The sequence below is a fragment of the Anolis carolinensis genome, chromosome 1 (genome assembly GCF_035594765.1).
Source record: "Anolis carolinensis isolate JA03-04 chromosome 1, rAnoCar3.1.pri, whole genome shotgun sequence".
In the NCBI taxonomy this organism is placed as follows: Eukaryota; Metazoa; Chordata; class Lepidosauria; order Squamata; family Dactyloidae; genus Anolis; species Anolis carolinensis.
Window position 1 is genome coordinate 122,928,223 of NC_085841.1, and position 14,509 is coordinate 122,942,731.

A 14,509-nucleotide genomic window follows, 5' to 3' on the forward strand; every position below is an offset into this window, starting at 1 on the left:
ACCAATTTAATAAAGTTTCAGCCACAAAAACAAAGTTTTTGAAGTAGAACAATGACTTTCAAAGTAAAGACAACCCAATGAAACAGGAAATAATACTTTCAAACGAGGAACAGATTTTTGTTATTATTAAAAATGTTTTTTTAAAAAAACTGAAAATTCACCAAAAATCTGAGCATGTCAAAAGTTCTGAAATTTAGTGAGCTAGTGGTAAATGTGTTCTACCACTGTTGCAAGTTTAATCAGGATAACTCAAAAAATGATGAAGAGAGAAGCCCCTCAAGTTTCCCCATTGACAATAACGAGGTACATGAGAATATTCGGAAGTTTCAGAAAGTTTTGAATGTTTTGCCTTCAAAATTTGGAAATTATTTTAGAAACAAAGTGCCAGCGCCCCCTACTTTTGAACAGAGTTTAGAATCATTTTTCTTCTGGATCGCACATACCTAGTAGGGATTAGTGGTTTATTCTGCCACAAGCTGGATTTTTGGAAGTTGTCAAAGGAAACCAAATGCAAGCTCTTGATATATTTGCCATTTGTGTCCTTATTTTCCCCCGAAAGCCACTATATATTTATTACTATTTATTTATTTTATTCGTATGCTGCTTTTATCCTGATATAGTGGCACAAGGTGGCTATACACAGAGGTTGGGCAAATTACTTTTTGGGAGTAGTATTCTCAAAAGTAAGCAAGTAACTTTTAAAATCTCTCTCTATGTGCAGAACTCTGGCTGCCCTATATGAGATGCTTTAGATTGAGGATAATTACCGTGGAGCAATTTTGTCTTGAATACATCAAGCCATGAACTTTGCTGTGAATTTTGGCATGGAAATTCCTTTTGCTGACCTATGCTGAACCCTGAAATGTCACCTTTGCTAGATGCATCAGCCTTGTGACCTTTCCCAGCCTTCATTTCAGATTGTTTGAATTAATTGTTTCTTGCCCACAGTACGGAAGGCAGCACTTCACAGTAATCTCTTATGCCTCTGAAAAGCCTGTGGAGCTCCAGCAGCAGCATCACTATCCAATTTCTATCCACTCACTAAAGTAGGCCACACTGAGGATGCTTCCAAGTGGGATATGTGACACTATGGACTGACTGTCTGACTGGGTTACTTTAAGAAAAAAGTGTTTCCATAGCAACATTGACAGAGAAGCGTCCATTATTTCCATCGTGTCCATTTTAAGATTAGACTTCAGTTGCCATAACAGCAAATGCAGCATAAACATTGTTTATTGATGCTCAGAACAGATATTCTCAATACAAAACCCTACAACATTCCCATCACATGCAGTATCAGGGCTGATAATGTAAGTGATAACAAACTGCCAAAATGTAATCTGGAAAGGGCTAAAATAGGCTACAGTTTAACAGACCTCAGTCTATTTTTCTTCATTCAAGATGGTAACATGCCCAAATTAGCAAATGTTCCATGGTTGTCTTGAGATGAGAAGATACTTTCAATCAAAACATGGTCAGGTCTGAAGGATGAAGAACAGCAAACAGCATGCACAGATGTCCTGCCAATTAAAGGGGCACAGAACAGTCAGATTATTTTGGTACCTTATAGATGCACACTGGTTCGCAGGCGAACCCTAACTATGGACATGGTTTGGCATTCTACGTGGAGATGCATGCCTGTGGAAGTTATTTTGGGACTTAGTTGGATTTGGGTGGCCAGAGTATCATTGAATTGTGGGGTAGAAGGAGGCTCTGATGTGGGATGGGGGGTCCATTTAGTCCAACCCCCTTCTGCCTTTGTGCACCAAAAGCACAAACAAAGCACCTTGACAGATGGCCACCCAGCCTCAATGTTGTTAATAATAATAATAATAATAATAATAATAATAATAATAATAATAATAATAACAACAACAACAACAACAACAACAACTATTGTATAGAAAATTATCTTTAGATTGTTATGGTGTATATGAAACATACATGAATTTCATATATAAATTTGTGTTCCATCTCCAAGACATTTCCTTATGTACAGTGAGTCCTTGGTTTCTGCTGGGATTTGGTTCTAGGTCCCCTCACCCCACCCCACCCCACCCCACCCCACCTTACTCTGTGGATACAAAAAATCAAGGAAACTCAAATCTCATTAAATGTCAAAATCAACCTTCATTTTAAAAAAATATTTTCAAGCTATGGATGGTTGAATATGCGGATCCAGAATTCATGGATACAGATGGGTGAGGGGTGACTGAAAACAAATCCAAAATTCCAAATACTTCTGGTCCCAGCCATTCTGGATTAGAGATACTCAAGCTGTATAGTATTAAACTTGGAAGAGTTATTCTTTACTTTCTGCAGCACTTTATCAAGCTGCTGATCAGGTTATAGAAATAATATGTTGTTTGAAAAGTGGGATTAATAATATTATAACTGTAAACATGTGTAGAAAGGAATATTTTAACTGATGAAATTTCCTGGATTGTTTTTCCACAACAAAGGGGGAAACTCTATCTACAGGTTCCCCTCTGGTGAGTGTAAAGAAAGGGGGTGACACCACTGTCCTGTCTGGCCAGTGGATTAGGCTGTGCCGAAGAAAGGCTGTTTAAAGCAAAATTCCCACAAAAATCAGTAGCAACTGTTGTGTCTTGTGTGAGCACTCCCTTCTAGGTGAGCTCTACTTCAAAAATTCACACAAGAATAGTCTTGTCCCATCCATACTCAATTAAGAAATTCTGTATTTGGAAAGATGAGAAGACCTGAAAGCTGTCCAATATAACTTTAGTATTAAAGTAAGCAGTTACAACCCTATAAAGTTACCAAGGAGCCCCTGGTGATGCAGTAGATTAAACCGCTGAGCTGCTGAACTTGCTGACCAAAAGGTTGGTGGTTTGAATCTGGGGATTGGAGTGAGCTCCTGCTGTTAGCCCCAGCATCTGCCAATCTAGCAGTTCAAATGTATGCAAATGTGAGTAGATCAATAGGTACTGCTACATTGGGAAGACAACAGCGCTCCATGCAGTCATGCCGGCCATATGACCTTGGAGGTGTCTATGGTCAAAGCTGGCTCTTTGGCTTAGAAATTGAGATGAGTACCAATCCCCAGAGTCAGACACAATTAGACTTAATGTCAGGGGAAAACCTTTACCTTTACCTAATGTTACCAAATACATAGCACCTTCTTACTGACTCTTTAACACTAGGCACTAATGGTTGAATAATGTTGATCATATAACACTAAGTTTTCTCTAGCTCAGGGGTCCCCAAACTAAGGCCCGGGGGCCGGATGAGGCCCTCCAAGGTCATTTACCTGGCCCCCTCCCTCAGTTTTATAATATAATATTTTTATATCAGTTTTAATAATAAAATATATTGTATATACATATAATATTGATAAAAATATTATAATGTTATACAATATAATAATAATAATACCATATAATAATGTTAATTATATGTTATATATTACATATAATATTACAGTATAGTGGTATAGTTCAATATAGTAATATATGATGCTAATATTGTGCTATGCTAATAATATATTGTATGTACATACAGCTGCTCTGAGTCCCCTTTGGGGTGAGAAGGGTGGGATATAAATGTAGTAAATAAATAAATAATTAATTTTAGACTTAGGCTCACCCAAAGTCTGAAATGGCTTGACGGCACACAACAACAACAATCCTAATTAACCTGACTATCTCATTGGCCAGTAGCAGGCCCACACTTCCCATTGAAATCCTGATAGGTTTATGTTGGTTAAAATTGTTTTCATTTTAAAATATTGTATTGTTCTATAATTGGTATTGTTATATTGCACTACAAATAAGACATATGCAGTGTGTGTAGGAATTTGTATTTTTTTCCCAAATGATAATTTGGCCCCTCAATAGTTTGAAGGATTGTGGACCGGCCCTCTGCTTAAAAAGTTTGAGGACCCCTGCTCTAGCTACTCCCCATCCTTCACTATAATTCCAAACAGGAGGTCTAGGAGTTTGCATGGTCATAATCATAATACAAAATGGGGAAATGGCCTTGACACAGAAGCTGGAAACTAGAAAAAGTTAAGCAGGTATAAATCCTACTGAAATCAGCAGAGCTTAAGCACATAAGCACACTCAACTCATTATATGTCAACAAGGGAGAAAGTGTTCACTGTTATGGCTCCCCGTGTTGTTTCAAAGTCAATGTTCTCTGAATGAACTATCACAGCAAGAGGAACAAAATCATTTTGCCTGTGAAGATGATGATGCAAGGAAATGTATCAAGCATGCCTTTTCACAGCAAGTATCTTCACAGCGAGGCATATTTTGAGGCTTTATCTCCCCCTGCCCCCACCTTTAGATGAGACTGAGAGAGAGAGCAAGTTTGAAGACAGACTACTTGGTATTATTTTCATTAACGCAAACAGACAGGAATTGGGAAAAGAAGTAAGTAAGTTATCTATTTCCCCTCTTGTTCCTAAGCACAGATGCAAGACTTTAAAAAACAGGGACTGAAGCCAATCATGTTGGCAAACCAGACAGAAAGGATTAAAGGTTTATGTATTTTTAATAGTTGCAAGGACTGAGAGAGATTAAGGAACCTGGTACTCCCATGTATCTCGTCACTCAAGTCTGTTTGCCCAATCTGCTGACCAATTTGGGACTCTTAGATTTAGAAGTACTTGGATTTCTGCAGCTGCCTGCACTTTCTTTGGAAATCCTGCAGCAGTTGCCAAATGCTCACAAAATCTTTGTCTCAGCAAAATCTGCTTGGCCCTATATATCAGAACTATAAGTATCAAACCAGCAGACAAACCTTGTCAGCAGCAAGGAAAATGAAACACCAATTAAAGCTAGAACACACTGACGTTTAATAAAGTTTTAATGTACTGCATGCTAATGGCTGAAGGACAAAATAACAAATAAGAGTAAATCATGAAAGTAAAGGTGTGGTTTTTGCTAAGCTTTCACATAAATATGCCACTTATGTACATATATTTTAAAAACTGAAACAAAGATCTAGCACAAACCCAATGTCTAGGGGATTCTTCTTTAACACATCCAAGCAGAGGACATCAGTTTTCAGGAAAAATGTACATTTTGCGTGTCAAAAAATCCAGTGCTGGAATTTTAAAACAAGATAGCAGTCCAAAGTTAGGAGTAAAATGCACTAGTTTGAGCAGGAGCAGTATACACTTGTATGAGTAGAAAAGCATTGGATTTGATTTCAGAGAGATACCTTTCTACAGCATACACTATGGTTCTGACATGATTTACTACATTGATGGGAACAAATCATCTGATGAGTCTGAAGAGCTTTCCCTACCCTTCACATGCCAGATGATATGACCGAGGGCGCTTCCAGACAGCGCTAAACCCACTTTGGCACAGGTTTTAACAACTCACTTTAGCATGGGTTCCAGTCCCCACCCACCCACCAAAACTCCAGGCTTTCCCACGCAGGGGGGAGAGTGGCTACATGTCAATGCAAGACAAATTGAGATGGCATGAAGCGACCCCTCCAGCCCCCCATTTACCCCTAAAACTTACTTTAAAAGGTCCCTGGTGGCCATTTAAAGGAAGTTTTAGGAGTAATTGGGGGCTGGATGGTAGGGGCCAGGAGCCCAAAAGGTGTGGGATGGCTGTGGAGACTCATCCCCAGATAGTCCTGGGAATAAGTCCCCACAGGCCAAATACCCCATTAGACCCGAGCCTTTCAGGAAGGTCTGGATATCTAATTGTGTATCTAATTAATTGAGAACAAACTAAGGAAATCTCAATTAATTTGCTTTTACCAGAAGCATTGTTTGGACACCTCCAGTAAAAATTGAGACAGGTACCAGTTTTTGGTCCTGTTTGGATGGGCCCTTAATTCCAAAAGCTGTTCTGCTTTGCATTATTACAGAACCTAGCCTATTCCCATTTTCTACCTTCCTCAAAGATTCACCTATTTGTAGGTGTGTAATCACATTTATTACTAGAATGGCTCCATACTATGGAAAGCCTAGGGTTTGTAGTTTGTTGGGAAACGTTACACTATCTGATAGGGAGCTCTTTTGGCATAGTTCAGAGGATTGGGAACCAAATTACTGATCCCATGATGTAAACGAGACAGATAAAATGACATTAAAGTATTAATACAGTGTTGTACAGATGCATTCATCATTTTTAAAGGAGGTATTTTTTGTTTGCTTATTTGAACATTTATAAAAAGGTATTAGCAAAACTATAGACATTTTTAGGAATTTAAGCATTCCCTTCAATATGCTCAGCTGTGTTTACTGCAATATTTGGGAGGGGTGTGGAGAGTACGTTCTGATCAGTGCTTTGAAATTTTTGTGTGTGCATTTGTGCAGAACTACAACTCCCAGTATTTCCCAGCATCACCATTGGGAGAATCTGAAAGTTGTTGTCCAAAATGTAGCACTTGCAGACTCTGGTTTTACAATGCCATGTGAAAAAAACAGTTAACCAGAATCCTATCTCATAGATTTGTCACCCTCAGGCCAGCTTCAGAAGCTTCAAGAACAAGCAAGGTGACCACATATTTCTTGGATCAAAAATAAGGTTTATTCAGGCTTACTGTTCTGCCCTCACATTATCTTAACTACTTGGAAGGTGAACTGGCTGTGCAGGGAACAGATTGGAGACTATGTAGTTGAATGAAAACAAGAATGTATTAGCTGATAAAAGATTTAGACTTTACCTCCTCCTGAGTCTCATTACAAATTATGACAATGACTCCCAATCTTTGGGCCTCCAGGGTTTTTGGACTTCAGCTCCCACAGTTCTTAACAGGTGGTACGTTGGCTGGGATTTCTGGGAGTTGAAGTCCAAAACATCTGGAGGCCCAAAGGTTGGGAACCACTTCTTTATGAGGAGAGGTAAAAGTTTTTGAGAAATAGACCCAGTTCTGGTTGAACTGAGGCTCTTGAATCTTTTACTCTGACTGGGCTTGAATACAACTCATACAGCTCTGAACAGACATGCTATTTTGTCAGCCTTCTGGCCTTCCTCTCTCTTCACCTTCCGGTCATGAAAAAGGCTGACTCTTCCAAGAACCAGAAGTGCCTTGCCTGAAGCTCCACCCCTGAGGGGATTCTTAAAGGGGCAGAGTGACAGAGACTTTAAATGCAAAGAGGTGACCCCACCCCGCCAAGAAGCTGTGCAAGAAATATTAATCCCTCTAACTTAAAAGGGCTTAACTATGGGTAAACAGTGAAGGTCTTTCATGGGGCATGACACTTACAGAAGAAGAATAAAAATAAAAGTTCACACACATGTTGTAAGGGATAGCTTGAACCTCAGATTGACTCTGATGAGGAAAGAGGGATTCAGGTTCAGAATCTCCCCGAAAGGCCTGTAGATTTGGAAGATGAGGAACAGAGAGTGCAGGTTCAGTTTCCCACAGGGAGGATTGGAGTTGATGACCCTGAAGCCACTGAAGCCAGCCAGGTGTACACTGACATGGGAACGGAAGAAGGAGGATAGAAGGTTCCCAGCTTAATAACGAGTCTCAGTGAAATAACGAGGAAGCTGACCTTGATGAGATGGGCTCCTTAGATAGAGCTGAGCATTTGGAATTGAGGGTACAGCATAGTGTGAGAATTGCAAACAGGCGCGGGGAGGTGAGGGGGCAGAGAAATGCTTTCATGTTTTGCAAAGAGTGTTAAAAGGGGTGCATTCGGGGAAAAGCTTTTGTCAAAGCAACTTTCTCGCTACTGGAGAAGCAAGCTTCAGTTTTCCTGCTGTGCTTTGGATTATATTGTAGCCCATGTATCTATGTTTCTTGGAATTTGGCATGTTCTCTTTGGATGTTGTTTATTTCTTGTAAGCTCTGGACTTATATCTCAAATAACTGACTTTTGGTGTTTTACTTTTGCTATCTTTAATAAACTAAATAGACTCAAACCTGCTGTGGAGTTTGTGTGTTAGAGCAAGGTGAATCAAGGCTGAGGTGCGACATAGCCTAGCCTAGTTGTAAGGGAGACAATGGCTTTTTTTTTTAGAACAATGGTTTTATAGTTTAACTTATCTCTAGCACCTAGAATTAGCTCATGACCTGTCTGGCAAGTGAGAAATGTACACCTCTTTTTTATATATGGTCAAAGGCTCAGTTTCCTGTTGCCTAAATAAGGGAATATTGCACAAAAAGCACCCTCAGTCCACACACTGATTTGCCCAAGGAACTGGCCAATCCCAGAGCAAAGAGCCCTTTGGCATTGGGAACCTACACCAAAATGGTGGCCAAAAGTTTCAATTTTCAATTTAAGGTCCTCAGTTCATTGTCATTTTATCTATTTTTGTTCCATAAGAACTATGCAATTCCAACCAGACTTTCTTTTATTTTATTCTCATTCCTCATGCATCTGGAACACTTAGGATGCTGATCAGTTTATTTATATTTGTAATTTCCCTCCAATTTTATGTTAAAAAAACCCATGGTGATGCAGAAGGCTGCGTATCAACTATTATGCTCACAGAAATAACAGCAGCTGACATTTCACACCATTATAGAAATATTCTGTTGCATAGTGCAACTTAATGACCAAAGAAGGCACTTTTATTAGCTGGGCTAACTGCACAAAGCTAGTTTTAATGAGATCTCTGAAGATTTGATCTCTAGTGAGAAGGCCTATTACTAGATTTAAATCCCATCTTATCTGCAATTAGCCTTCTACTTGTCGCAATAATACTCTGAAGACTTACTAGCTTCCTATGTTGTTAGCATTTTCTGGATTCAGGAAAAAACTCCACCAAGCACTCTCTGTCCCAGAATTGTTAGGGGCTCTGGTCTGTTTCATAAGGGACACTGTCAGCACAAGATGAAAATAGAGAAGCACACTATTTGTACATCTCAATGTGGACTGTTACCCTGTTTTCCTGAAAATAAGACATCCCCTGAAAATAAGACCTAGTAGAGGCTTTACTGAAGGAGGCGATTTATCAACACACAATTGGTTGATAAAGCCTTAAAATAGTGTATAACTACTAAAATGATGTATAAATATTAAAATAAATACAGCGCCCCTACTTTGCGGATTTTCACTTATTGTGGGTGGTCCTGGAACCTAACCCCAGCAATAAGTGAGGGAACACTGTAACTGAATCAGAAACATCAGAAATTCAGGCTTATAATATCTGGCCTGAATCAAGGTTATAGGTTTTTTGAAAAAAATCTACTAAAAGTATAACTAGCTTACCAGTGTTTGGATATTTGTATGTATCACTGACGTTGATTTGTTTTGTAATGATTTTTGCAAGTTTATGGCTTAATAAAATTGTCACAGACTAAAGTTTTAATTGATCAGCCTAAATATCCAAAAGACACTCTCTGATCCTGGAAGCAAAGCAAAGTCAACCCTGGCTAGTACTTGGATGGGAGACTGCAATGAATCACAGGTACTATAAGCTGTATTTCAGAAGACGGAACTGGCAAAGCCTCCTCTGATAATTCCTTCCCTATATGATTCATGGGGTCACTATAAATTAACAGGCAACTTGAAGGCACAGAGAGAGAGAAAGAGAGTTTTCACTGCATTTTTTTGCTACTCATTGCTTAAAATTCCTTTCCCATCTGCTCATCCACACACTTACCAACTGACAATAACACTTCATAGGTCTTATGTGAACTCTAGTAAACCTGTTACTCTGTGTTGTTTTAGCTACCATAATGATCCTTTTGGATTTTATGATACTTTTGATCTTATTTATATGGTATTTGACGTTACATGATATGAGTGATGTTTACCAGAATACAAGGTTACACACAAATATTAAGGCAGGACATGACTTGGGATTGTGAAAGCGGATATAGCTTACCCATCCGCCCTTGACACAACATTCTCCTTCTTTCGAATAAATTTTGAAGCACCTGATAGGTATAACCTCTACTTGTTATCTAAAGTTGCAATCCTACATGAGAAAAACAAGCACTCCATAGTGATTCAGGGCAGCTGGACCTTGCAGATTCCCCTTCGCCCTTAAAACTGGAAAATATGTGTTTACCACCCATTTTAACCAGATTAGAACAGAGCAATTCATTGAAATGTATGCTCTCGAGTTCAAAGCAATTCGGAAAAAGAATCTGCAGTCGCAACTCACTGACAAGGAAGATTAGCTAAAGGAAAAAAAAAAGACAGAAAAAGAAAACCTCAAACATGGCTTATTTCTTTGTTCATGGAATCTAACAAGTAGGAAAAGAAGTGTGATGACTTGGCTCACTGTTGTGTGTTTTACAAATGAAAGAACTCTTTCCAGGAGCAGGAGGCAGCTGCTATGGGTGCATCTAATTCAGGGGTCCCCAAACTAAGGCCCGGGGGCCGGATGCGGCCCTCCGAGGTCATTTACCTGGCCCCGCCCTCAGTTTTATAATATAATATATTGTATATACATATAATATTGATAATAATATTATAATGTAATACAATATAACACTAATAATAATACCATATAATAGTATTAATTATTCTATATTACATATAATATTACTAATAATATTACAGTATACTTCAATATAGTAATATATAATGCTAATATTGTGCTATGCTAATAATATAATATATTGTATGCACATATAATTTGTAAGCCACTCTGAGTCCCCTTTGGGGTGCGAAGGGTGTGATACAAATGTAGTAAATAAATGCAGTAAATAAATAAATAATAAATAAATACATTTTAGACTTAGGCTCGCCCAAATCTGAAATGACTTGAAGGCACACAACAACAACAACAACAACAACAACCACAACAACCACAACCCTAATTAACTTGACTATCTCATTGGCCAGAAGCAGGACCACATTTCCCATTGAAATCCTGATAAATGTATGTTGGTTAAAATTGTTTTTATTTTTAAATATTGTATTGTTCTTTCATTGTTGTTGTTGTTGTTGTTTTTGCACTACAAATAAGACATGTGCAGTGTGCATCGGAATGTTTGTATTTTTTTTTTTTCAAATGATAATCCGGCCCCTCAACAGTCTGAAGGATTGTGGACCGGCCCTCGGCTTAAAAAGTTTGAGGACCCCTGATCTAATTAATGAAGTTTGACACCATTTTAACTGCCATGTCTCAATGCTAGAGTTGCAGTTTTAGCCTTCTTTGCCAAAAAGAACTGGTGGCTCACCATGCTACAAATCCCATGATTCCATCATATTGAGTCATGACAGTTAATGTGGCATCAAACTGCATCAATTATGCAGTGTTAGGTGCACCCCATTGCCAGTGAGGCAAAATATACACTCCAGATATTAATGCAGACTTTAAATGTTCAGCATCTTAATTAGCCTTGTTACAGATCATGGTAAAAGACAGAGTGAATTTGCTGCCTTGTTGGCATGGAAGCTACTATCCACTTCTGGAAGAAAGGAGGCAATGCAACTCCCTCATTCTTCGTCAGGGTCTTCCGATGCCTAATCTACTCCAGAATTAAAGACATGTGAGTGTTTTTGCTGTTGCATTTTTTATCGTGTCAGAAGCGACTTGAGAACATACTGCAAGTCACTTCTGGTGTGAGAGAATTGGTAGTCTATAACGACATTGCCCAGGGGTTGCCCCGATATGTTACCATCCTACTGGGAGGCTTCTCTCATGTCCCCACAAGCTAGAAGTGACAGACGGGAGCTCACCCTCTCTCGTGGATTTGAACCACCAAACAACAGGTCAGCAACCCAACCTTCAGGTCAGCAGTTCAGCCGGCACAAGGGTTTAACTCATCATGCCACCGCTGTTTCGTGATATAATAATAATAATAATAATAATAATAATAATAATAATAATAATAATAATAATAATAACTTTATTTTTATACCCCGCCCCATCTCCCCGAAGATACTCGGGGCAGCTTACATGGGGCCTGGCCCGATAAAACAAACAAATAACAGTAACAAAGCAATAAAACAATTATCCCAGTAAAAAATATCAACATCAATAAAAACAATAATTAAAATCAATATGAAGCCATTTTTGACTTATACTGGCCTGGCAATATGATAGATCATAAAACATTATCAAAGCTAACTTATGTTAGATGATTATCTGATGGATGATACATAAACCCATTCATTAAGATGGACTTTTATTTAGTGTTCTGGGACATCACAAATCAGAGCAATATCTGAGGATGATTTATTAATGTCCTATCATCTTCTTCCCAGTTCAAGACTCAACTCAACAGTGAAAAGAAAAAAAGAAAAAAAGAGTTACATTGACCCATGGATAAGTTAGCTCAGGATTTTTAGGGTCAATTTCTAGACTTATACATGAGTATATATAGCAACTAGATAGATAAAAAGGAATGTTCTCTGCAGCTTGAATTTATGTAGATAATGTAAACAGAGAACTTCAGTTGTACACTGAAAAATATGTCATAGATCTAAATAATATACTATTTGATTTACATGTATTCTTGTATCATTATGAGTTTTGACTGCTGTCATTTTTTCTAGTGCAGCAGTACAATGGTGAGGAAAGATGCTAAGATACTAATTATTTGAATAATAATAACAAAAAACAACATAAATTCAAAAAACAATTATTTGCCATCTCACATCTTGTATTGCAATTTTAAGAGTTAAAAGTGTTAAAAGTTGCAAGACAAAAAGTGCTACAATATAGAAATATTAAAGTTAAACGTGTAGGCTTGAAATATTTTCCTGGGTATTCAGCCAACTAAATTCAAAATAATAGACATCAAAGAACTATATTAAAGTGGTAACTATATTAAACAGACACCTGGTTATGCAATGCCACCCTAGTGACTGGCTTCTTGAAGTAAAAATAAATGGAAATCTCACATTTAACAAATGGAAATGTGGCCAACCCAGCCACGCCACATTTCCTCCAACAGGAGCCAAATCAAGAATTTGAACTCTGTAACTGCATTAAAATGAGACCTATTGAACTTATCATGTGGTTGTCTGACAAGCAAACAAACAAATCCAATAAAGGTAGAAATAAGGCAGCAGATCTGATTTGGTTTACCTAGAAACTGTCGCTGTTTGCTTTAACCCAGGATGGGTGAAACTTTATTTACAATTAAACAGAGTTTATTCTCTGTAACAATGGGTCTGCTGAATGAAAACAAATCCATGTAAATGTCTTGCAATTTTGAACTAAGTTGAGAAGGATCAGAACTGTATTATGATGACGATGATGATGATGATGATGATCTGGAACTTATGTCACAAGTACCACCTGCCAGCAGTAAAGAACTGGTGGAATCACAAACCTGCAAAGGTAGTGGGAAATGAGCACGCAAATATACTGTGGGACTTTTGAATCCAGACTGATAAAGTTTTGGAACATAACATGCCAGATCTCACGGTTGTGGAAAAGAAAAAAAGTTTGGATTATTGATGTCGCTATACCAGGTGACAGTCAGATTGACGAAAAACAACAGGAAAAACTCAGCCATTATCAAGACCTCAAAATTGAACTGCAAAGGCTCTGGCATAAACAGTACAGGTGGTCCCGGTGGTGATTGGCACACTGGGTGCCATATCTGAAAAATATGCACTCCCAACAAAGTATTCCTATCACCAAAGTCTGGCAAATCCTCTGTTTTCTTAGGGCCACAGATAATAGAAGCACATAAAATATCGCAAAGAACACCACTGTGAAAACAAGGGAATTCCAGACAGGAAACAATCAGGGCCAGCTAACACCTCCCAACAAAAATTCACTCAGGGAGGAAGCAGCCAGCCTTTAAAGCTGCAAGGCCATTACATGCTAATCATTTTGCCTAATTGCAGCATTTATACTTGCCACCAACAGAAAAAAAATTAAATCAGAAATATTGTATATTCACAAGCTTTAGGAAATAATATCCCCTGATGCCGCATCGTGTTAAAGCGCTGAGCTGCTGAACTTCTGGACCGAAAGGCCGCAGGTTTGAATTGGGGGAGCGGAGAGAGCTCCCACTGTTAGCCCCAGCTTCTGCCAACCCTAAAGTTCAAAAACATGCAAATCAGAGTAGATGAATAGGTACTGCTCCGGTGGGAAGGTACCGGCGCTCCATCACACATGACCTTGGAGGAGTCTACGGACAACGCCAGCTCTTGGGCTTAGAAATGGAGATGAGCACCAACCCCCAGAGTCAGACACGACTGGAGTTAATGTCAGGGGAAAACCTTTACCCTTTACCTTAACTACCACCAATTCCTCAATACGTTATTTCCCATACCACCATACTTCGCCACAGCAATGCGTGGCTGGGCACAGCTAGTCATTATATAAAATACACATATTTAATTTTATTTCTACAAAATACATATATTAAAGTACACAAAACAATGCTTAAAATATAGTGGACACAAGATGAAAGTTTAAAATTCATCATTAAAGCTGACTGGGTAGGCTTGCCGGAAGAGATAGGTGTTCAAATGCCTTATATGTATTTTAATGTATTGGAAATGCTACTAAATACTGAAATGTATTGAAATGCCTGTATGAGCTGTGTCAATTGATTTGACAGATGCAATGTGGGATAAATTAACCTCATTTACTATGACTATGGCATAAGTTAATATCCTTTACCACCACTATTTTTTTTCGTGTCA

At 38.4% G+C, this 14,509-nt stretch overlaps 1 long non-coding RNA gene across 1 annotated transcript in view; it reads right to left on the reverse strand.

Moving 5' to 3' along the window:
* Positions 1-344: 344 nt before the first annotated feature.
* The window catches only part of LOC134299302 (uncharacterized), a 28,869-nt gene continuing 14,704 nt past the window's right edge, over positions 345-14,509 (reverse strand). Inside the window, exon 3 of the long non-coding RNA XR_010006487.1 lies at positions 345-1,520. This is a non-coding gene — a long non-coding RNA (uncharacterized LOC134299302). The remainder of the gene's footprint in view (positions 1,521-14,509) is intronic.